Here is a 7,723-nt window from a genome sequence, read left to right as displayed (position 1 = left end):
TATATCTTTTATTTTACTTATATTCAATTTATTTTAATTTTAAAGTCACCCATTTTAAAATTAATTATATTTTATTTAACTATAAATTTTATTAAATATACACAAATTAAAAAGATAAACAAAAAAATTTTATTAATTACAATTTATTTTTTAAATAAATACTTGTATATAATAATAGGTAATGACTCACATGCAGTTATTTTCATATGAAGTTAATAATTGAAAATTGTTAGCTGATATTTAGTCAAACTTGTCAAATCATCTAACGGTTCTTAAATATCAACTTCACATGAAAATAATTGTATGTGAGTTTTCACCTATAATAATATAATAATGCAATAAATATAAACTAGAGGCAAATAACAAATCGGTACCCAAAAGATTCTGACGCTGACAAAATGGTACCTAACTTTTGTTATTGATAAAATAATCCTTGAAAGATTTTAAAATTTGACAAGCATGCCCTCGAGCTCGCCGGAACACATCTCCAGTGAACACAATCCTGACGTGGTCACCGTGGTTTGGTGACCTGGCAAACCCTCTCCAACCCTAACCCTTCCCTCCCCAACGCAGTCCCCACCCTTCCCACTCTAACGCACTCCACTCCTCTCCCTCCTCAGCGATTCTCTCCTTAATCTCTCACACGCCGAAAATGGTTCCCCCTTCTCCCTACCGATTTGCTATTCTAGTTCTTGTTTTATTAGTGATTTGCAGTAATAACAATAGTCAGCCAAAGCAGTATAGCTATCCCCCACCCCGTCCCCGATCTCCCTCCAGCTGAGAAACCAACACTAACGTCTTCTTCAGAATACGAAACGCCATTTTCGCCCAATAGCAAAGGACCAAGGCACACTAAAACGCAACCCAAAGACAGACTTAGCGATTTGCCCCATTGTGTCTCCTCCACGTGCTCTCCTTTGTGAACACCAAACATGCCATCCAAACTTGCGTCCTCTAGCGCCGCTGGAGGAATCTTTGGAAGCTTCTCCCAACCCTAACTCTTTACTCTTCCCACTTCTGGACCTTCAAAACCTTCACAAAATTTGTCTCCACGCTTCTCACCCGCCGCGACACCTCCTCCGCCGTCCTCAACCTCGATTTTGAGCGCCATTGTTGCATCGAGCCTCACGTCCTCAAAAGAATTGCCAATTATGCGATCTCGCATAAGGTTCGCAACTTAGGTATCTCAGTGAAATGCGATATTGTTCACATTCCTTAGGTGATTTTCTCATGCAAGACGTTGACGTCTTTGAAGCTCTCTGTTTGCCCTAGGGTTTATATCTACGAAAGTACGTTGTTCCCGAAATCGCTGAACTTAACAGCGTTGATGAGCCTGCATCTTCAGCATTTCACGTTTTGCGCTAGCGGCGATAGCACCAATGACAGGGGGAACCGTTGGGAAAGGGGAGGGGGAGTGTGTTATGGAGGGAGAGGGGGCTGTGATGGGGAGGGAGAGGGAAGGGGAAGTGTCTGTTGGGTAAAGGGAGGGAAGGGGGTTGCGATGGAGATTAGCTCCGGCAAACTCAGAGATACACTTGTCAAATTTTAAAATTTTTTAGGAACTATTTTGTCAATAACAAAAGTTAGATACCATTTTGTCATTGCCAGAATCTTTCGATTACTGATTTGGTATTTAGCTCATATAAACTAATTAATAAAGTATTAAAATTTGAAAATAATAATTATTTTTATAAAAACAAAATAAAAGTACTTATAATAAAAAATAATTAAACTTTATATAATTATTTAATTATGTCGGATTAACCGGTTCGACCAGTGGTCCACCGATTGAACCAGTGACCTAGTGATCCAGTAACTTTACCGGTTCGATTATCGGTTTGGTTTTGACAACTATGATCTAAACTTCAGAACGGCCTTGGACCCCTTGCATTCTACTATCCTCCACAATCAAAAGACACTGATCAAATAAACCTCTTTGCCTACCTTTCAGCTGTGTCTCAGGAAACCCTTCAACCCATTCCAAGCTAACCAAAACCCAATCAATGCAACTGCACGATTGATCCCTGAACCAAGTAAACTTCCGATCATTTAAATCTAAATCCATTAGCTCCATATCTTGTATCCAGGTTTTAAAATCCTCTGTTGATGCTGTTAACGTACTAGCTCATTTCCTTTCTTCCACTTGCACAACCTCATTAATGTCCCCCATGTAGCAAATAGGGACTTGACACAATCTAGAAATAAAACTTAACTCTTTCCATACAATCAGTTTGTCCCCTCTGGCATGTGCACTGTACACCAAGTAGAACACACAATTAAAACTATTGTTTGTCAACACCCATTCCACACACAAATATCTCTCCCCTTTATAGCAATTACTCAACTTAAAGATCATGACAGCCCACATTAACAATAAACCTCCAGAATCATCGTTCGAGCTCACAAATTCCCAACCCACTGCATCATTTCTCCAAATTTGCACTACATCAAACTTAGTAACCACCTTCTTCTTCGTCTTTATTAATCCTAACATGTTCAAACTATTTTTTCTCTTAAAATTTTTTACCATATCCAATTTTCCAACACCCTCTAAGCCCCTAACATTTCAAAAACTAAAAATTTTTAAAACAGTGTATTACACACCTTATTCCGATTTTTAGGACGACTCCTTCTTACTTTCTCCTTTTGTTTTGCTTGCTTTCTTTTCAGTGCAATCACTTCATTCTGAGCATGAAGAGCAGCCATAATATCTTCTTCTTCATCATAAGGAACATCTCCTAATTTCACGGCCAAATCCCAAGCTACTCTGTTTTCATCCAATTCTTCATTCTAACTTCCTCCTTGCTTTACCTGGTACGACTTATTGTCTTCCAAGTCCCTTACAGTCCCTTCCTATTGGAAACAATTTTCCTCCAACAAATTATTTTCACCCCCTGAATCTGATTTCTCCGCTGCATCATCCCTCATCAAGCTTGCTCCAGTCTTCATCTTGCCACTTACGTTAACCCCACTTGTTTTGGCACAGCATCTATTCAACCTGCCTAGCTCATTCTTAGATATTGCTTTCCCTGCCTCCCCTTTGTTAATAGTGTCACCCTCTGTACCAATCTCATATATCTTCTTTGTTAGTTCCTCATCAGAAATTGTCCTCATCCCAACACCGTTTTCTTTGTTTGCTATATGGTTCTCCGCCACTAGACTCACCTTTTGCCTGGCACCTCTGACCAACTCCTTCCCGTTGCCATTCAGCTCAGTAGTGGCTCGACAAGCTCTTCACACTTTAATACTCTCTACACCATTGTCCTTTGCCTGACGATCATCACAGCCACCGCCACCAACAGCCAGCCATCTTACTTCTTACCCTCATATTCTCCCACCATTCTCCTCGTCACTGTTGGGCCTCGCGGACTCCACAACCCCTGTACGAAGGTCTGAACCTTCCACCTTCCTCTCACCCAAGATCATGCAGTGCCCTTCAACTACACCTGCGACCTCCGCCAAAGGAAACTTAGGAATATGCAGAATAATGTACCTACCGTCGCACACCACCTCAAAATCCCCAGTGGCGCAAATGAAGCCATTGCCATCCCCAACAAGAATCTATTGATCTCTCCTATCCGTGTATAACGCCACTGAATTACTTTTAGTTGTGATTACCCAACCCGCTAGGGCTCCAGGCTCAGTTCCATTAGTTGGGCTTGTTTGGTATTGGCCCATACATACCATACCTCTTTTCTTTGTTATTCTGAGCACATCTATTGGGCCTCTTTAGGGGTGGCAAGCGAGGAAGCCCGCCCCGCCCCGCCCCGCCTAGTGAGGTGGTCCTAGAATCCTAGCCCGCCCCGCCTAACTGCGGGCTGGCGGGCTGGCGGGCTAAACCCGCCAAAGCTCCTCTTTTTTATTATTATTAACTACTAAGTAATATATATAATTTCACAACTATATTAATAAATTTATAATTTCTAATGGCATAAAAAATTATATTTTTAAAATAACATAAACATAATTCAAAACACTCAATTTTTATCTTCATACTCTTGTAAGTTAGGTTGGGGGAAGTTAAGTTTTGGCAAAAAAATTGCAAAAATACTCCCTCACTAATAAAAATTTTAGCCCGGCGGGGAAGCCCGCCCCGCCCCGCCAAAGCCCGCCAAAACCAGCGGTTTAAGCGGTGCGGGTTAGGCGGGCTTTTGCTTTTCGGCGGTCCCGATTTTCCAGCCCAGCCCGCCTTTTTTGGCGGGTTACGCGGGCCGGCCCGGCGGGTTTAGGCCCGTTTGCCACCCCTAGGCCTCTTACAATTTAAACAACTATATTAGAGTTCACTTTTACTAAATCAACCTCACTAAGCCTTATTCTTCTATAATCCCAAGAGCTTCATAGGAGGGTTCCATCCAATGGAGTTACACAAAATATTTTGCAAAATTATCCCGTTTTATTACTTTGTATTTTAATAAAGCTCCACATTCAAGTGATTTAATTAACCAAGTTCAATCAACTCTTTTAGATTCACGGGCTTCTTCTCCTTGTTTTAAATTCACTCACTCTTGATGCTACATCTTCTTCTTCTTCTTTTTTTCCTCCTTTCTTTTCATCCATCTCCTCCATCATATCATCGTCATCATGATCATTATCATTATTGTCATTGTCATCTTCTTCTAATACATATCGTCATTATCGTTATCACCGTTATTGTTATTGTTATCATCGAATTTTGCTATATTGATGACATTGTCTAATCCAAAATTGATTTGGATGTATTTTTGTTCAAAATTGACTTAGTCTGTGCTTGTTTTGAAACGAGTTTGTTTGTGTATCATCATCATTAAGTAATTTCAGTTCATTCGGAATTTAATTTTTAGCTCATTTTGGATGTAATTTCAATTCATTTCTGAGTGAATTTCTGATCATTCAATTTTGTTTGTGTGTTTATTTTTGAACACAATCATTAAGTAATTTCGGTTCATTCTGGATTTAAATAAGGTGTATTTGGTCTGTACTTGTTTTGAAACGAATTTGTTTGTGTATCGTCATCATTAAGTAATTTCAGTTTATTCGGAATTTAATTTTCGGTTCATTCTAGATGCAATTTTGGTTCATTTCTGAGTGAATTAAGGTGTATTATTTGGTCTCCTTGTTCTGCATAATTCAAAACTCTTCCTCCTCACGTCCTCTCTTAAGAGGAATAAAACCAAGAAAAAGAGAAAAAAAATTAAACAAAAAAGAAGAAATAAGAATAAAAAAATTTCTCAAAACTCCTCATCATGTTCTTCTTCTTGTCTTATTCATCTTCTCCTACTTGTTTTTCCTTCTCATAATTCTTCCTGTTTTACCCTCTTAACAATAATAAAAACATGATAAAAATCAAACAAAGAAAAAGAAACGCATAATGTTACAAAATTACTTGATGAATTTGGATGTGTTTTTGTTCATGATTCAATTTTGTTTGTGTGCTTGTTTTCGAATGCAATCATTAAATAATTTTGGTTCATTCTGGATTTAAATAAGGTGCACTTGGTCTGTGCTTGTTTTGAAACGAGTTTATTTGTGTATCATTATCATTAAGTAATTTCAGTTCATTCTGAATTTAATTTTTGATTCATTCTAGATGTAATTTTGGTTCATTTCTGAGAAAATTTCTAATCATTCAATTTTGTTTGTATGTTTGTTTTTGAACGCAATCATTAAATAATTTTGGTTCATTCTGGATTTAAATAAGGTGCACTTGGTCTGTGCTTGTTTTAAAACGAGTTTGATTGTGTATCCTCATCATTAAATAATTTTGATTCATTCAAAATTTAATTTTCGGTTCATTTTGGATGTAATTTCGGTTCATTTCTGAGTGAATTAAGGTACATTTGGTCTTGTTATTCTGCACAATTCAAAACTCTTTCTTCTCATCTTCTACTTTTTTTTCTTCTTTTTCTTTTTTATTTTTTTTCTTTATCTTATTTTTATTTCATTTTGATATAATTCTTCTTGTTTCATTCTCTAGAGAGGAATAAAACCAAGAAAAAGAGAAGAAAAATCAAATAAAGAAAAAGAAGAAGAAACACATGATACTGTAAAATCACTAAGGAGAGGAGGAAGAAAAGAAAAAAATACAGCAACAGCAACAACAAAAGAATAACGATGAAAAAAACATACGAAAGAGAAGGAACACGAAGAAGAAAGAGGAAAAGGAGGAGAAGGAGGAGGAGGAGGTGGTGGAACGCAAAAAAGAAGAAGACGACGATGACGACGATAATATCGTAAAGCCCTGCACGTTAATCGCGCTCTTTTAATGATAGTAATTTTTGTTAGTGTTGGATCTATTTGATTAAACTTGGATAGCAATAATGCTTGGATGTGTAACGGTTTATATTTTTATATACACTCATTGTCAACAGATATTTTATATAATTTTAATAACCCCTCTATCAACAAGAAACTTTTAAACGAAATAACAATATTCGTTTCTACTTAATTTCTAGAACCAGCATACACATGGCTTGAATAGAGACTCATAGACATTAATTAAAAAACCTAGTATTATACATTATTTGATTGAACTACCAAAAATATTTGTTACCAAGGTAGAAAGATCCGGTTGAAGCGGGTATGGGTTTGATCTGCCTTAATAAAATGAGAAGGAGTGAAGGATAGTTTCTCGCAGACGAGATTGTCCTCATTGTAGAAATAAGAATAGTGGTAGAGGCGGTTCTAGTCTCAAGAGGTTGGGAAAGTTAAATTATGAATTTGAGACTTGCAAAGAGGGTGGATGCAGCGTAGTAGAGAGAAAGTTGAAGAGAGAGAAAGGTCAAAAAAGGGGGAGGGTTAGAGGAGGTGGTGGTTGCTTAACGGCTTTTTCTTGTGACACTGAATCTAAAAAAATTAGCTTTCGATGTTAAGAATAATTTGTTGAGCCTGTCGAGAACAATGGGTAGAGGTAGAGTCACTATAAGTACCATTGAGTATCTGAATATTGACCTCAAGTTATAGAAAAAAGAAAAAGGAGTCTTCGTATTTTCTTATGAGAACATAAAAGAAGAAGATAACATTTGTACAGTTGCATTAGTCGAGAGAGAATGTATGGTTAGTGAAAATAACATTGAGAATTATGAGTTTGTAGTAGTAGTGTTTAAGTTAAGTTGTGCAGAGTTAAAATTATGGTATATATATATATATATTCTCTTATAAAGCTCCATCAAATACTTTGCCTATTTTTACTACTTTTGTATTTCTCTCTGACAATGAAATATAGGGCTATTTTTTTATATTGGTTAAATATATGTGTAATACATTGATATTAGAAGATTAGGTATTTTTTTATATAGTGTTTTATTCAAATCGGACAGTCCGATTTGTTTGAAGAAAAAAATAAACTACAAATCGGAGAGTCCGATTTGCTTTAAGAAGAAAATAAACACCAAATCGGAGGATCCGATTTGTATTTTTTATTTTTTTATTTGTTAAAATGAAAATCGGACAGTCCGATTTTAATATTAATTTTTTTTATTTTCGAAATTACAAATCGGACCGTTTGATTAGGATTTTTAACTTTTTTTATTTTTTTCCAAACTCAAAATGGAGGGTCTGTTTTCTGCTGACATCATACATATGAAAAACATCTCTTTTCTCCACAATGTTGTATTATTACATTCTCTTCTCCATATCAAAAATAAAAAGCGAAAATATAGGCCATATAATAGGGATATGTGAAAATTTTTGATATATAATTTTTTTAAAAATATTTTTTATTATATATAGCTCATGAAACGTATTC

This window comes from Arachis duranensis, chromosome 4, assembly GCF_000817695.3.
Source record: "Arachis duranensis cultivar V14167 chromosome 4, aradu.V14167.gnm2.J7QH, whole genome shotgun sequence".
NCBI lineage: Eukaryota > Viridiplantae > Streptophyta > Magnoliopsida > Fabales > Fabaceae > Arachis > Arachis duranensis.
The sequence above is the reverse complement of the archived record's forward strand: the minus strand, read 5'-3'. Positions refer to the sequence as shown.